Genomic DNA, 16,949 nt, shown 5'->3' with positions numbered 1-16,949 from the left:
CATGGTTTTCTGCCTCCAGGGAAGGGTGCAACATGTACTCACTAATGACTGTTCATACAGATCAACACTACCTCTGTATTGCTTCCCACCCTCCTTACACGAGGTATTTCATGATCAAAGTACTGAAATCGACACTGCCAAAGCAACATTATTTGAACAGTCAAGTTAAACACATGCACATTTGAAGGATCAGAACTTTAATGAGTTTTTCTGGTGGTTTTTTGGCATGAATACAACAAACACTTCAACACAAATATAACTGCCTATGCAAAGTGAAGAGCTCTGCTCATGTAATTAGTATCTACAAGCACAAATATTTGTTTATAAGAATTGAACAAATCATTAAATATTTATTAGATTATTTCATAAATAGACTAATTAGTTCCGAAATAGCTGCTTTCTTAAACTACGTGACCAGTATGAATCTGTTACCCTTCATTTAACGGTTTTCATTGAAACGAATCCTCTGAATTGACAGAACTTCATTAAAACCAACAGACTGTTGTTCTAATCTTTGCAGGTGGTACCTGAAACTCAACACCTCCAAACAAAAACCAGTCTACTGCTATTCCAGTCAATAAGGCTGTAGGCAAACCTGTTACTTTTAACTTAGTCATCACAACCTCAACTGTTTGATGCTCATCAACACACACCTTAGAGAACGTAAAGCCTGTTAACAAACAGGGTTCTTCCAAAAATGTGAACACATCCACTGCTTGCTCAGGTTAGTTTAAATCACCAAAGATGGCTCCACATTTTTAAATTTGGTTTGAAATTGAAGGTGACTGAAATGTCCCGCAGTAATATGTCACCGCGTAAGAAAGCTGAAGTTAGAAATATCTCCCAGATGTGGGTTAAGATTTCCAGATGAATAGAGTAGGAGAAAGTGGGAAATACATGTTCCTGTCCAAAAGCTGCTGACTGCGTTATACAGCACTTGTCCAGGATGTGTCAGACAAGACTGCTGAGGCTGGGTTCTTGGTGCTACAGGAAAATGCCTGGCCAAAATACACTTGGCTGCTCTGGGATGAATTTCTCTCTATATTGTTTCATTACTGTTTTCAAAAGGCCCGGTTTAGCTGCTGTATGAAAAAAAGGAAGTTTCTAATCTAGCATTTTGCACCAAAATAAATTCAGGGGTTTGACCAGTCACAGACACAAGAAACCAGGGTTCCAGCACACCTCTTGAACTAGCAATGCACAACAGAAGCTTAATATGAACTTTTCATAATATTAAATACAAAAGCTTACCTAAATATCTCCTTCAAACTCCTATTAATCTGCCATATAGCTTACCTAAGTATCTCCTTCAAACTCCTATTATTCTGCCATATCTCAGACTACTTTTTTCTTTTTCTGTGCATTTTCTACATCCAGAAACATTTTAAACTTACTCATGGCATCACTAAGTTACACGAGGAACAAGGCAACTGACATGGCAAAACCAAACCTAACACAAAAGGTATATGCTGCAATGTTGTCAGAAACAGATAATAAGTACAGAAGCATCATGGAAATAATACAGGCAATAAATAGAAGCTATGTGAATATTTTAATTTTCAAGACCACTCCTGAAATTATAAGATCAATTTGGCTTTGTTTTTCTCTCACCCCTTTTCCATCTTGTCAGAAAATAGTGCAAAACCACTGCAATCAATACTCTCTTGCTAGCTTGGATTAATGATTTATGTTAATTGCAGACATCTACATAAAAATACTCCTTAGTACTCCTCTTCCATAGGACCTTTACCAAGGATGAAGTTCTGAACACACAAATAAAGTAAAAAGAAACTATTTTTTTAAAGAGAAAGCTTACCTTGTAGCACACTTTCAGCAGATGTCATCAAGAGGTCTGATTGCTTCCAGTGGCTTTGATCTTGCTATTGTGCAGCAGCTCCTGACTGAAACAAGTGACCTCAGGGGGACAAGGAGAGAACAGGGATCACTCCGCTCAGAAAGGGTCTCCACACATCAGACATGCTTTTTCATACTCTATTTACCTTCAGGCTGGACTCTGAAATACCAAAGCTCTGCAGCTCCAGCTAATGGGATGGGAGTTATCAGCTCCTCAAAGGTTCATGCCTGTCAGTTCCAGACAGGACAGCGAGACACCTGCTCCCACCAAGACCCTGCTGATTCTGGTGAGGTGATGCTGAACTTCACCTCAGTTCTGTGAACACCCAACAGCGAAATAACAGAAAGACAACTCGTCAGCATATGTCACCTACAGCTTCCAGATGGGGAGAAAACCAGATGAAAAGCCTTAGCCAACATATGGGGGTTTTGTGGCATTTGCCATTTCTTTCAACAGCATGAACTAAGCCCCCGTGAGCATCAAGTAATGAATAAGTCACTTGTCCTGGCTAAGCACTAAGCTTCGATTGTGGGATAGAAGCTAACAAGAAAAATCATTGACAATGCAGCACCTGTTGACATTTTCCAGTATGCACTGACCTTTCCAGTACCATTACATTTGGCTTCACAGCACAATTACATTGTTTCAGGTCTATGTATTGGTAAGATCTTCATTATCCGAATCTTACCAAAATCTTCACACTTCTAGTGAGAGCACAAAAAAAGACATTACTGAAAAAGGCCTGTCTGAAACAATATTCAGTTCAGTGACACCAGACAGACCCCCACTTTGCTGCTGGCATTAATTGTTCACACCACCACACTGTAACCTAGCCAGGCAAGTACCGTGTAGAGGCTGACGACCAGCGTAAGGATGATGCCTGGTGACAGTGACAGGAGCAGGCAGCTAAAAAGCACCAAATGCAATATTAAAGGACAGAGTATAGCAAATGAACCTTGCAATCACAAGCGCACCTGCAAACCAGAAATTATTTCATGACATGTGAGAGGAGGCCAAGTTAATTTATCACTCAGAACACAAACCCCCACATTCTCCCTTGTTTAATTCATCTTAGGAGGTTACAATGATTAGTTTTATTTCTAGCAAACCTACAAATTTGCTTTCCATCACTTCCCTTCCTCCATTTACATTTGCTTAATATGCAAAGGTAATGCATTTTATTGAAGAAATAAGGAAGATCGGCATTAAGTCACGTCTGCTATAGAACTCAGTTGACTCCCCACCAGCTGGAATCTATCATTTGATTAAAAATGCTGTTGTGCCAGCTGCCATGCACCACGTTCCACTACCCTGATTCCTGGTGGAATTAAATCCATACTGAAAATGTAGTCCAGCATGAATCAGCCTCTTCTAAATATTAATGCATACCTGATAAATAAAAGCACTAAAAAAAGAATCCAGCCCTCCTAGACCTGGCCACCCCAATCTCTAATGCAGAAGGTGCTCAGTGGGGAAGAAATCCAAATGTAATGTATTATAAGGTAGTAATTTTATAAAGTAGTGCCCCTATTATACTCTCAGGTTTGCTTTCAAGAGTGATCTCTTTTACTATAAAAACAAACCAAACTCCTCTTCCAACAGAACCAGTCCTGAAATGAAAGACGGTTGCTGAGTTTAAAGAATTAAAAGCTCCTGTATCTCACTCATACAATGAAATATTTACTCGTTCAGGGTAATTATTAGGGAATGTGCACAGAGTAAAAAATAATTTATAGTTAAGTCTGTTACTGCTAGTTTAGTTAGAATGAGAGACTGTGTCAGGCAAAAAGCCCATTTCATTTGAGAGGGATTTCTGCCTGATGTGGACTGCAGGAATATATGCCAAGAGTACATGCTGTGAATAAGCACTGAAAAAGTTGCTCAGCTTCTTGCAGTGCAAGAACATTAAAAGCTTTAAGGCATCATTTGCAAGGGCAGGCTTAAAAGGCCTCTAAATAGAAACATAGCGATGGTATATTGATAGGACCGATGCTTCCCATTTTTTTTCAGTTACCTCGAAGCAAGTTGCAGGCTACAGCTTCACTAGCTCTGAAGAAAAGTCCATCACTAGCTCTGAAGAAAATTTATATCCAATGGCATGTTTGCAGCTTTCTTTGTTCAATGGATGGCCGTAAAGTTTAAAAGTTAAAAGGTTTTGATGGCTTCAGACAAGATACAGTCTCTTAATAAAACAGATATAAGAACACTCAGAGGTAAGGCTGAAAGCCCAAGCCCACATCCATTCCTGGTGTTGTCAAGGCAGAGAGTGCTCAATACTTTCTTTAGAAGAACTAGGTATTATGTGGATATTTCACCGATTAAACTGCTAACAATAGTCAACCTAAATTCCCAAGTGGCAGTTAAGTTACACCATGTAAAAAATAGCTGGAAGAGAATATAGTAGGTTTTAGTCACAGTGATGAACATAACTGAGGGGTCAAGACACTACTAAGCCAAGCTGCTACGATGTGATAGTTGCTTAAACTGAATGGATGGTCCGAGAGTGGCAGAGAGTAGCCCAGCATGTGCATGACAGAAAGTGCTATCGTAACGGGCAGCTTGGCTGACTGTCCGCAGGGAGGGAAGTCCCTGCACCTGGAGTCCCAAGAGTGATGAACTGTTCCTCAACCCTGAACACAGAGGTCCAGTTCAGACTTTCCGGAGAAACAAAAATAAACTAACTCTGCTGCATCTTAGAGATCTTCCTTTCAAATATATTTTAATTCAGTTTGGAAAAGCTTGATCTAATACTTCTGATTTTGTGGTTTTAAATCTTTTCAATTTCTGGGTCCACTACATGACTTCCTCAATAAACAAGAAATGTATTATTTCATGTATTTTTAGAGACCGAACTTTGTATATTTTAACTTTTCACACCACGACCTCTTTCACACCAGTAAAAAGTGTTGTAGTGTAGCCCTGTCTATGTTTATTCAAGCACCAATTAGAAATGCATTACACATGCACATACTGACAAACATCCTGCAAATACAGAAGACATGTAAATAATGTTTATGTACTTCTCCTATTCAGTAACTTTTCTGCCAACCTATGCCAGCAACCTCAATCCACCATCGTCAACTCAGTCAACCTGACATGGATGCATTCCTCTTAGTCTATCATGCAAAATGAAGATACTCTCCATGCCAAAGATGCAAAGTACCTGGAAGTCCAAGAGTATCTGCTTTACTGAGAGAGCATAACAGCTCATCTAAAGGCATCACAAAGAGGATTTACACCACTGAAAAGGAAGTTTAGTTTCTCCTTGGTATATGTTACTTATCTCAAAAAGTGTCAGTGATGGTGACATTTAAAATCGTGATGTTCCTATACACCAAAAACCCATATATTGAGATTTAGCATGATTTCAGGAAGGGAATACTGTCAAACCCTGTATAAGAATTCAACCCCCATATTTGCCAATAGAGATATTAAAAAATAGATTCAATGGCAATTACAATATTCCTATCCCAAATGGTAGCTAAAACTTTATCCCACCCTACACTGGCATGTGTTCTGTGTAGGCCCTACATTTCAATAAAAGGAAGCAAATGCTTTTAACAGCACTCGGGAGATTTTTTATGAGATATGAGATCTACAGGAAGACTATTGTCCCTCAAATATTTCTTGACTTGAATGTACTATTCCAATTAACGTAACCCTTTTTGAAATGATAGAAGACATTGAAGTTTAACTCAAATGTTAAGAAAACTACAGCGTAGCAACACCAGTAAGGTATTTTATGTAAAAATGATTATTTTATATTCATTATAATATTTATATTTCAATAGTACTGGTGTAAAAATCTTCCGTACGTGATGCAGGTGCAGAGGAACCCTTTGTGGTCCCGGCCGAGGTGGTGCTGAGGCCGATGCTCTCCCAAGAGGAGCAGCCACCTGGGCTCAGCTGAGTGCTGCAGCAGCATGCAGAGCCTGTGACGCTGCCACACGCATGTGCCTGCTGTGGCAAAACACATGCTGCCCTGAAAGCACAGCTCCTAACACCCGCTGTCCTGCCTCAGCCTGTCCTTGTGGCCCAGGCACGCAGCATGCCCTCATGTGAAAGCTGATGGTCTAGACAGTAGGGGTATATGAACAAAGGTGTAGGGGAAGGCTCCTATATTACTGATTTTCTGAGTACTCCAGCTCATAGGATTATGTTCCCTTTGTTCCGTAATCCCGAAGGCATAAAGTCATCGTGGCAGGAGACCTGAGGAAGTGTTATGATTAAATTAATGACATAGGTTCTGGTAAAGAACTCCTATGGATGCTTGGGAAAACAGTAAGCAAATGTCCCATCCATACTCAAATCTCCCATTTCCCACAGTCCTCATCTGCAGCAGTGCTGAACATACACCTGCAAACAGAAGTGTTGGGAGATCTGATATCAAATACTGAGAATGCCACAAGCCCTTAAGAAAAAAAGTGTCTGTATTCCAGCTCATTCAAAATAAACAGAAATAATGTAAGAACATTTCTTATTAATGTTCATTTTTCACCTTTGAAAGTTTGATGGAATTCAGCTTCAGACTGAGGCACACATATTGAGTTACTTCTTTCCAAATTTCTTTAATTTCCAAGTTACTTTACCAAATTTCACCTGCCATACGATAACAACATTCATTTTCCCACATGGTGCTATGAAAAAACCCATATAAACTGTGAAACACTGAGCTGTTATTTTCTCTTCCTTGCATTATGGTAGCATCCAGGAGTCCCATACATGGCATGCTGGAGGCTGGCTCAGAGAGAACAAAAAACGTGGTTCTTGCCTCAGACAGTCACATTTAAGCATAAAAACACTTCAATAAGTGCATGGTTGACAAGGAAATAGGAGGAAACAAAGAAACAGCATCAGTCAACATAAGAAGCAGTGGCTGTAACACATTGTTAACCTAGGGGTTTTTTTTCCCCAGGGATTATAGCAGAGGGGATTAGAAGAAGGGATTTAAAAGGAGAAAATGAGGTTAAGTGTGTTGATGTCTGCCCACAGCTCATCCTTAATTTTGGCAACAGCAGTGAATAAAGTCCACGGATACTGGTTTGAATACATGGCAGGTCAGTGATGAAGCTGATATTGCAGGTGAACTGGGGGATATATGGAGGGGTGGGCCAGAAGGGCTTTGGATATGAAATGAGGCTGATTCTTACTACCATTATTATAAAAGCAATAGATACCTATTACAGAAATGCTCAAGCAAACAAATTTCTTTGTACAGCAGGTTTGAACAAGGTAAAAGCTACACAAGCCACACGTAGACCATGCTGAGACTGAGGTGTGGCATTGCTTCATGACCACAGGCATCCTGAGGGCTGGCTCCTAAACACCTTTCAGTCCACTGACATCTCTGGAGGGAGAAGCATGCCTTATTCAGCATCCTTCATGGGTGACTTTTTAATCCCAAGACATTAGCTAAATTGGTTTTCATGAGTTACTACCTTCTAATGGCTCCTAAAATATCTGTATGCAATGGTTGGAAACTTCTGTGTTCTACAGCTAATTTGGTCTTTTAAAATTGATTTACATATGATTACATATGATTTGCTATTTAATTCTGTTAGAAAATATTTCAGATAATATTTTTTGTCCTCTCCTTAGCTCAGCCATTTTACAAAGTTAAGACAGCAGAGACATCTGGGGTCCATTTAAGCTCAATAACAAACCCTGGCCTCAAAACACATTTGCCTTTCAGCAGATGACAATATCAACAACAATGCTGCCTTTTATCCAACTGACCTGTGGGGAGGGCCTAGTATCCCCCAACCTCTCATTACGCCTCTGAAAATATCTGTTTGGTGAGGCAAGGTGTTTCACCAAAGACATGTGGACATCAGATGAATTATTGTTTAGGGGAAAAAAGGCAACAGACACCTTCTTCCCACACATGACCTTTTTAATGTTGGTTTCCAAATCAACCATGTCTCATCAAAAGTTCCAGCAAAGCATCAGAAGAAAACAATTTTAGGAACACAACACCATTGCAAAATTAAGGAAGCCCTTTTTGCTGTACTGTATTCAGATAAACCTTAACAATGAAATGCTTGTTTAAAATATGGCTTACCTTTCTTTTTTTTTTTTTTTTTTGCTTTGTGCTCTTCACTATGTTGTTTAAAAGCTAGTAAGAATCAACATCCAAAGGGAAGCCAACAGGTAACACACCAGCTTGTTAATATATCACTGTCCTAAGTAACTGTAGGTTGGAAGACCACACTGAGCCCCAGAACACTGTGTCCCATCCAGCCCTGTTGGTCATTTGTAGCAAGAGATCCCACAGAGCAGCACCTGGCTCAGGGAGCGTGGCACTGCTTTCCAGGCTCCACCGGCTGCAGGGATGACACCTCCACTTGATGGAGGGTGTCTTGACTTGAACAGAGATGCTGCGTCCACATGAAGACCCAGCTGCTCAGAAGTAACTCTATGTGTGTGTCAGTCTGAAGCTGAATTCCATCCCACAGCTGGGCACATACACTCCTGTCAGCATCCCCTACAGCATCCTGATAAGGCTCTTATAAGATGCAACTCACCATACAATAAAATAAGCCTCCAAAAGATGCTAAATGGACCATGTCCTAAAAGTAGCTACTTCCCTCCCCTGACTAGAGCGGGACCTCAGGTGACCAGCTCTGGTGAAGGCTTCCTCTGCCTGAGGGTCCCAAAGAGCACTCCAGGCTGGTGAAGCAGAAAATGCGTGTATTCATGTTTTAGTGCTTTATCTGGGGGTGGATATTCTGCTGTCAAAAGCAAAGAGTTGTGTTCCTGACAACAGTAATGACAGAACTAAATTAAGAAAATAGATCAGAGAGGCAGAGAGATGCAGTTGAGCTTTGGATGAACAAACCTCATCAATCGACTGGCTATCAGCTATCTAAACAGATTAAAAGAATTATTATTACAGCTGTAGTTTAACAGTTTGGAAAAGTGACATTTAAAGTTGCTACTTAACATTCAGACGTTCTTAACGCTATGCAGTAAATTTGTTATTTAAAACCTACTTGCAAATACATGGTAACTCTTGCAAGTTAACAGCAGCATTCAAAAGCGTTGGCAAGAGCAAATCAAAGTGCATCCATTTTTGAGAAATGAAGTATTTTCATGACTTCAAGTTCTCATCAGATAGCAACTGTAAAAAATGGGCCCATTGCAACATGTACAATAGCCCAGAAAAATGTCATTTTTGCTACGCTTCCTTCAGATATAGTCAAATGAAATTAGATTTTCAAATCCATGGAAGACAGGCATATGAAAACACTGTAGTGCCTCCCCAATGCCATCTTCATATGTCAGAACACTAAATGTGAAAGTTCATACATTTGATTTCCTAGAAGATACCTAGATTTCCTAGATTCGATACCAAGAGGTATCAAATTTTTCCCCTCTTTTTAAACCCATACCACTTCCTGGGGAAAAAATAAAATAAAAATATGTGCACGCCTCAGGCACTCTTACTTATTCTGGATGGACGCAGATTATGCTGTCCCAGTTGAGTGATTTAAAATTGCATTTATTGTGATGTTTCAGGATTGAAGAGGTCAAAGCCTTCCCTGGGGGAAATGACTATAAGGTGTTCTGCAGACCTTAAATCTACGGAATACATGTTAACTTCTTAGTTCCGCGAGGTTAATGCGTGCCTTGATTTCACTGTAAATAACATGACCTTCTTATTAACCAAGAGAAAAGCAGTAACTTTCATGCATATAGAGTTGAAATTGCTTCTATTCTTATATTTCCCCTCCCCCTCAAAATATGCAAAGCAAATTTTGAAATTCCCAACCCCATATATCAAATGAACATTGAGGTTCAAAGTCAAGTACTAGAAAGTCAAGAAACACCAGAACAAATTTAGTTCGGCTCCCTTGTGTTTATACATTAAAATGAAATATTTAATTACATGATGTTGTGCTATTTTTTGACTTTTCAGCATTATCAGTATTTTAAATAACAGGAAACAAATTCCATAGTGGCCTGATTTGAAAAGATATTCAGAGGTCTACCTCATTTCAAATATAATACTCCAACAAAGTTATTTATCTTGCTGAGAAAACTATAAGGTCAGCTAAAAAATTTCCTAAGATTACCTGTGAGCTTGATTTTTTTTTTTTCAGTGGACAAAACACTTTTGGAAATAAAATTATCTCTTCCGCCAGCAAATACTGCTTGATAGTACGCTGTGATCTAATTTTGAATGAACAAAATCAGAACAAATCTCCTTTTGCCTAATTTTTTTCAAACAGGTCTATCACAATGACTAGCTTATCAAAATATTTCAACTCACATTCTAAAAAAACCGGCTATTTATTATTTTAATCTGCTGTACAGACATCAGTCTAACACTCAATTAGAGTAAGTGGCTATGAATCATGCACATTTTAGGAATATCTTGGCTCTCTGAACAGTGTTCGGGTTTTAAATCTTTATTGATAAAAATATCTTACTTCCAACAGAAATCTACATACAAATGTGCAAATTAGGGCTAGAGCAGCAAGCCTGCTTTATGGCTGAAAGGTGTCTGGGCTTGGCGAGCTGCCTTCAGTCCTACTTCCACCTTGGCTCGAATAATTGGAATAAAGATGAATGAAAATTTAGGCCTGCAGTTTTAATAGTAACTATTTGTTATTTAAATTTCTTTTTCCACACTGAATGATTGCAAGAATGTGTGCTCAGAATTAAAAGGCTGCTCTTTAGCATCACCACATTGATTTCTTGGGGTCCTTGCAAAGGTTTTCACATTGTTTCTGGACTACAGCTCTACACCCTTCTAACTGCCTGTCAGACATCATTTCTACTTATGAATAAATAATATGATGCCCAGGGGAAACGTTGGGCTAAGACAATAAAATCAATATGTGTCTAGCACGTGTTAGGTAGTTGTTCAGCTGAAGTCTGTCTCAAATATGTGGAGTAATTTTAACATCAAAACAAATGATTTCTAAACTGAGCTTAAAGGAGAGCTATTGAGAAAGCACTACCACTATGTCACTGCATATCTTCTTTGAAGAATAACATTATCCTCCTAAAATGTGAATAGATAGTCTGATTGCGAAGTATTTGGCAATTACTTGTCTACAAATTTCAAATATTCATGCTACAGATATGGTAGCAACTGATTTTTTATTCTGTTCCTCTTGGAGTAGTTTTGGTGCACATCTGCGTAGTCAAGCTGTTATTACAACACTTATTTTTTATTTTAAAAACAACTTCTTCCAAAATTGCTTTTTTTGTTGTTTTGGGGGTTTTTTGTTTTTTTTTTAAGAGGGCCTGGGATCAAAAGTAAAACAAAAGCAGGGTAAATTAATCATTCATGCAGCTCTGTAATTGCCTTAGTCATTCCTGCAACGTAAGCCTATTTTTGCAGTCAGCGCAGTTCATGGTTCAGACACCCACCGCTGTAGCCCTGCAGATGCAAACGCGCCGCAAGAATATTTGAATCGCTCCACTTCTATACAATATCTATACACAAGTATTTATCTATAGATAAATAAACCAACCTTAACTCCTCTTGTGAGGTGGTTTTTTAATTCCTTTACATTACATCTGAGAAGGCGTGTTATGTTAAGCACACCACATTGTGAGCAGCATCCTAGCAATCGCATCCTAGCAATCGACTGCTCACTTGTTTTCCCACACCTGACTTAAGGTGGACCTGCACAAGCTTGACTCCGGCACCTCCTTCTTTCCACCTAGGTGTCCTCCAGGCACCATGAAAGCTTGGGCTGTGCCACACAGCAGCACTCAGGCCCTGCTGATGGCGTATCACCTCCCTTCCCAGCTCACCAGGGTCAGGGGGCTGAAATCTCACAGATCCTCACCTCCTCAAAAATGTCACCTGCCACCGTGTTCCTCACAAACATCAACCTAATGCTGGAATTCCGTGAGGAGGTGGCTGGGTTATTTTGGGACAGGGGGCAAGCTGCTGGTGCTCACTGCCAGCAGCCCTCAGAACAGCCACAGGCACCCAGGCTCAGCAACATGGCCATGCAAACAGCAAAAGAGGCAGGAAACAAAGAGGTAAGGGCAAGACAGCAAATACAGTCAGACCCACGGATGAACTCTGAGATCACTGACTGCAAGTCACCAACACCCAGCCCAGGGACATTGCTCTCAAAAGGTTTTTTTCAACCCCCTGCTGTTGTGCAGATCCTCCCCTTGGGAGCATGTTGACAAGGCAGCTCCTCCTGTTACATTCAGTGTAATGAAAAGCACAAACTTCATGTATTTATGACCCTTTCAGATTGAGGAGCTGCAGCTGAGTGCCCTTGCCCGGGGGTTCTTACTCCTGCAGGAGAGCTGGCCATCTGGAAGGGCAATCTAAAGAAAGCATAGGGAAAACCTGACATCTTGGGGAAGGAAACCTGCAGACATGCAGAAGCTACCGCTGATGGCAGCAGAGATAAGAGATGTCTTGAGGCTCATGCTAGCCAACACAGCGGAGCCCATTAACATCAACACAGAGAGAAAATGCTTTTACCAACTCAAAGTAAAATGCTAAAGACAAGGAGAGAGGGCTTCCCACAAAAAAAAAAAAGACATAAAAAACCCCCACCAAGAAAAAAAAAAGAACCACAAAGAAACAAAAACAAAAACCCTGACCCCCCCCCAAAAAAAAAACCACACAAGCAAAACAGGGGTGGCTCAGGCTGAGGCTTGTGTGTTTCTTTATTAATGCTGTATATATACAAACCCCAGCCTGGGCGCAGCGGTGGGCTGTTTGCACGTGGATGTTATTAGGGAAAGGGGTAAGATGGGAACCGAAAGCAGAGCAGCTATTCCTGAGTAACTTCCAACACAGGTGAGCTATAAACGTTAAGCAGCGAACCACGTGTCCCATGCACCAGCCACTCTGAGAGAAGCACCTCCTCACCCCCTCTTGCTGCCTTTCTGGTGGTGGGCACGGCCAGGCTCCTGACCCTGCTCCCTCAGTCTTGATCAGAGCTCAGATGCCAGCAAGCCCTCTCCTGCTGGCACTGAGCTCACTGCCTCACACATCTTCCTTCAGCCACACGCCTTGTGCCTCCACCATGCCAGTGCCAGGCCAGACAACCAACAGCAGAGACACAGGGAACAGGGCAAACCTCTGCGAAGCCCAGCAATGGCCACCATGCACATCAAAACAGGCCTCTGTGTCCTCCGTGAGATGTAAGTTTGCCAGGGGGAGCCTGCAGACACAGCTGTCCTCCTACAGAGACCAACCCAAGAGACCCTGCCCTGCTCATCACCCCTCACGCATCCCTCACCCCATGGCACCTGTCACAGGAAACCGCCATTCCTCCACTTCTAACGGAACAACTGCACGGCGCATACTTCTGCCAGCCAGGATCGCTTGACCTTGGACACTTGACCAGTGACCACTTGACTCGCGCTTTCTTATGCTTTTGATACTATTTAAATAAAGAGCTATGCTTCCTAAAACTCACACTGGCTGTAACCTCTTGGCCTTGATGTGGCAGAGCCATACTAACTCTGGGGAGGAACCCCTCAGTGAAATACCCAGACCCTTCTGTGCGTGCCATGCCTGGAGATGTGGTTCCACACCGAGACCCTCAGCAGCCTGACTGGCTGAAACAAGTCCTCAGTTCACCAACCTCCTTCATCACAGGCCACACCTGCCTTCCCCACCTCCATCTGAAGGTACTTCCTTCAGTCTCACTTTGAACCAGTCAGCTCACCCATGGCGGGGTTGTTTGTGTATTACACAGTCAAAAATCCCAAGCCGCCAGGCTAAAGTTTAATATTATGTCTCCACCAACACAGCCAGTTGAAAGGATCCTGTCCTCACCTTCCAGCCTCAGTCAAGGCCAAACAGCTGTTTCTGGCAGTATTATAAATGGGATCAGAGAACTACATCCAGATTTTTAAAAGACTCTAGAACCCAAATAAAACTTTTTTTTTTCTTTCCCCAGCTCTAAGAGTCACAGCTTTTTTGAGCTGGAAGGATAACTTGCTGGACCTGCAGCTGCGCTCAGATGGCACTGTGTTGCTGCCTAATGCTGATGGAGGATTACATGGCATGATAGCCTGTTCGTTTCTCATTTCCTGTGCAAGAGTTCAGGTTATCCAGGTCATTTAGGCACACATCAGAGTCACCAATGCATTTTTATTGCAAAAAGATTGCAAAATATTTACAAAATGATGAGCTAGTCAAAAGGGAAGAGAGAAAGCCCCCTCACCTTTCAGAGGTGGTTCATCTCCGGATCTGAGTAGCTTTTACAGAGAATGACAGTTCAGGATTAAAACACTTTATCTTTGAGAGATTTAAAAACAATCATCACAGTCCTCTGGCTTCCACAAGCTAAGACTCCAGAAGCATGAGTAGTATTGAATTCATTTTACACTCATTTTATCTCCAAGGTGTCTGGCCAAGCTCGTGGACTTCTACGTTCATTTTGAAGACAAATATTACCAAGAAGCAATGTTTCTATGAATCATACGTCAGTTACATTTATGCATTTCTCACAGGCCCAAGATCTGTGACTGAAGCATCTCTGTGCTATGTACAGATAGAAAAGGAGAGTGAGAGAGAGACTTGGAGTATATCCACACAAACTCATACAACCAATCACTGTAGCTAAGGAGGTACCTGGTCAGACAAGCTGTAGCTGAGTATATTACCAGAGATGCACTCTGTTTCTGCAAAGGAAAAGTTAAACCAGTTAGCTTGTCTGAGCAAACCAACTTTCCTTTAGGAAAAGCTAGGGACATGTACCAGGTCAGTTATTGCAATGTGGTTACCTTGAAAGTTTTTTGCTTGTGATATTATCACTATCGTGTAAGTAATGACCACCTGCTTGGTATGCAGTAGCAAAGCACCAATTCCCTGGAAAGTTTCAAGGCTATCACTGTGCTAAGAAAGGGACCTCAGATCTTCCCAGTCAACTCAGCCACAATCTGAGTGCATTACATACTCAAATCTGGTGCGGTACCATATCATCACTTATTGCTCTTTACAACTACCTGACAGGAGGCTGTAGACAGGTGTGTGTTGGTCTCTTCTCCCAGGTAACAAGTGACAGGACAAGAGGAAACGGCCTCAAGTTGCCCCAGGGGAGGTTTATATTGGATATTAGGAAAAGTTTCTTCACTGAAAGGGTGGTCAAGCATTGGAACAGGCTGCCCAGGAACATGGTGGAATCCCCATCCCTGGAAGTGCTTAAAAAACTTGTAGATGCATCGCTTAGAGGCATGGTTTAGTAGTAGACTTGGTAGTCCTGAGTTAACAGTTGGACTTTACATACTTAAAGGTCTTTTTCCAACCTAAATGATTCTATGATTCTATGATCACTTAGAAACAGCCACCCAGCAAAGGCCAGGATACTTGGAATAAAAAATAACTGCAGTGTTTGAAAATGCACTATCTGCCAGGTGTTGGGAGATGTTAAGTATTCAAGTGACAACCCAATATAAATTTGGCATTGCTCAAATCTCATCAGACCTTCCGTTAATGAACACAAGCGACACCAAGACCACGCAGTGAAGACTGGATCTCACTGGTCTCCACACAAATGTACCAGATACGCTTTGCAGAGTGCATACCCAGACTAACTTCCTGACCACAGTATTGTCTTCTGTACCCTCCGCAGCGGGCTTTTTGTAATTTGAACATGAAATATGAACCTCCACCTGTCTATTTTGTTATTTAATTTCTGTCCATACCCATGGAGACCACACAGACCTTTCAAAACAAGCTTTGAAACAACCAAATGCAATGTATAGATCTGCGGCACCTACAGCAATTGCAACAGCAGAAACAGCTTTTCAGTTGGCAAAGTGAGCAAAGATGATGATTTCTAATGAGGCAGCCATTGCTTTGCTTGACCTAAACAGACCCACTGATGATAATTCCCATCACCTGGGGCAGGAAAGCCTGTGCCAGCACTGCAGAGCACGTGATGCCTCTTGCACAGCTCCAGGAAGACAACCAGCTATGAGACTGGGATGCTGAGGGGTAAAGGAAGGACTTTCTGAATGGTCATATACAAGCCCACATCCAGCTGATTTTACCTTTCAGCTGGGACTGGTACTGCTGCTTTTTAACACATAGAAACAGCAACTGCATTTTCAAAATGTATCACGTCTTTATTTTATACATATGCACACACAGAGCACATCATGGATCATGAAGTGTAAGCTACAGCTTCTGTAAAAGCTACCTGTAATGTTGCTGCTACCCAGTTTAATTGCTTAGCACCGGCATGTTCATAAAATTACAGTGGTCTACAGAAAACTGAACTAAAGCCAAGCTGACCACCACAGGAAATAAAAAGCAGTTGCATATATAATTACCTTCAAGTCTCTGTAGAGCTTGATGTTCAAGTGATACACAGTATCGACAAATGTTTCCTCCTAGGCAAAAAAAAAAAAAAAAAAAAGTTCACAATTCTGAATTCAATTATGCCACACTATGAGAACATAACAGACAATACACATTATCCTCTATTTCTTCAGATTTTAAATCATATCTGGAGAAAAGTACTTTAGAAAAATGTTTCCTTCCTGTATTTAAGTAACACAAGAAACTAATACAGTTTTTAAAACCCTTTTTATTATTTTTCTCTGTTTACTACCTTCTGACTTTCAGAGATCTGATAAAGAAGTTAGGTTGAGAATTAGGACAATTTTATTCTCTCAGCTATGTAATGTTGCCAATAATATGGCTTTCGTAGACCAAAACAGAATTAAAGGCTCCTATATGTAAACTTAGGGTATTTTATAGCCATGCATTGATTGTATCTTCAGAGAGATTTCTGCAACTGCTTGGGTTTTATGAGCAGAAACTCAGTGTTACTTAGTAATTGTATTGGTTTGTTATCTAAAGAAAGAGCATCCAGGTCAGTGATGAGAGATTTACCAGGAACAGAGAGAGGTAAAGAGGTTGCAAACCTTCCATTAGCACCAGCCTTCCAACACATACTTTCAGTTATGGGATAATGGAGTGGCCATGTGGCTGCAATCAATCCTGCAATGCCTATATAATAAAAATGTCAAACTTCTCAGACTGATTTTCTTTCCATTGCCTACATGAAAAATTAAACTAACTTGGTTTGTAAATTGACTTAGCTAGAAGAAAGTACTTTCCTCTCCCTGAATGCTTATTTCAGAT

The 16,949-nt window shown here is 41.0% G+C and overlaps 1 protein-coding gene across 9 annotated transcripts in view; it reads right to left on the bottom strand.

Moving 5' to 3' along the window:
* PAG1 (phosphoprotein membrane anchor with glycosphingolipid microdomains 1) overlaps nt 1-16,949 on the bottom strand; it is a 115,602-nt gene that overhangs the window by 72,843 nt on the left and 25,810 nt on the right. For 5 of the 9 annotated variants that reach the window (XM_080380234.1, XM_080380236.1, XM_080380233.1 and 2 more), the window contains one exon: nt 16,133-16,192. The gene's annotated coding sequence lies outside the window, so the exon portion shown is untranslated. Of the gene's footprint in view, nt 1-1,816; nt 1,916-16,132; nt 16,193-16,949 lie in introns of those variants that run through there. The other 4 variants (XM_080380231.1, XM_080380229.1, XM_080380232.1 and 1 more) reach the window with 1 other exon arrangement.

The sequence above is a fragment of the Falco punctatus genome, assembly GCF_963210335.1.
Source record: "Falco punctatus genome assembly, chromosome: 3".
Taxonomy (NCBI): Eukaryota; Metazoa; Chordata; class Aves; order Falconiformes; family Falconidae; genus Falco; species Falco punctatus.
Note: the sequence above shows the minus strand (reverse complement) of the source record. Positions and strands in the feature narration are given on the sequence as shown.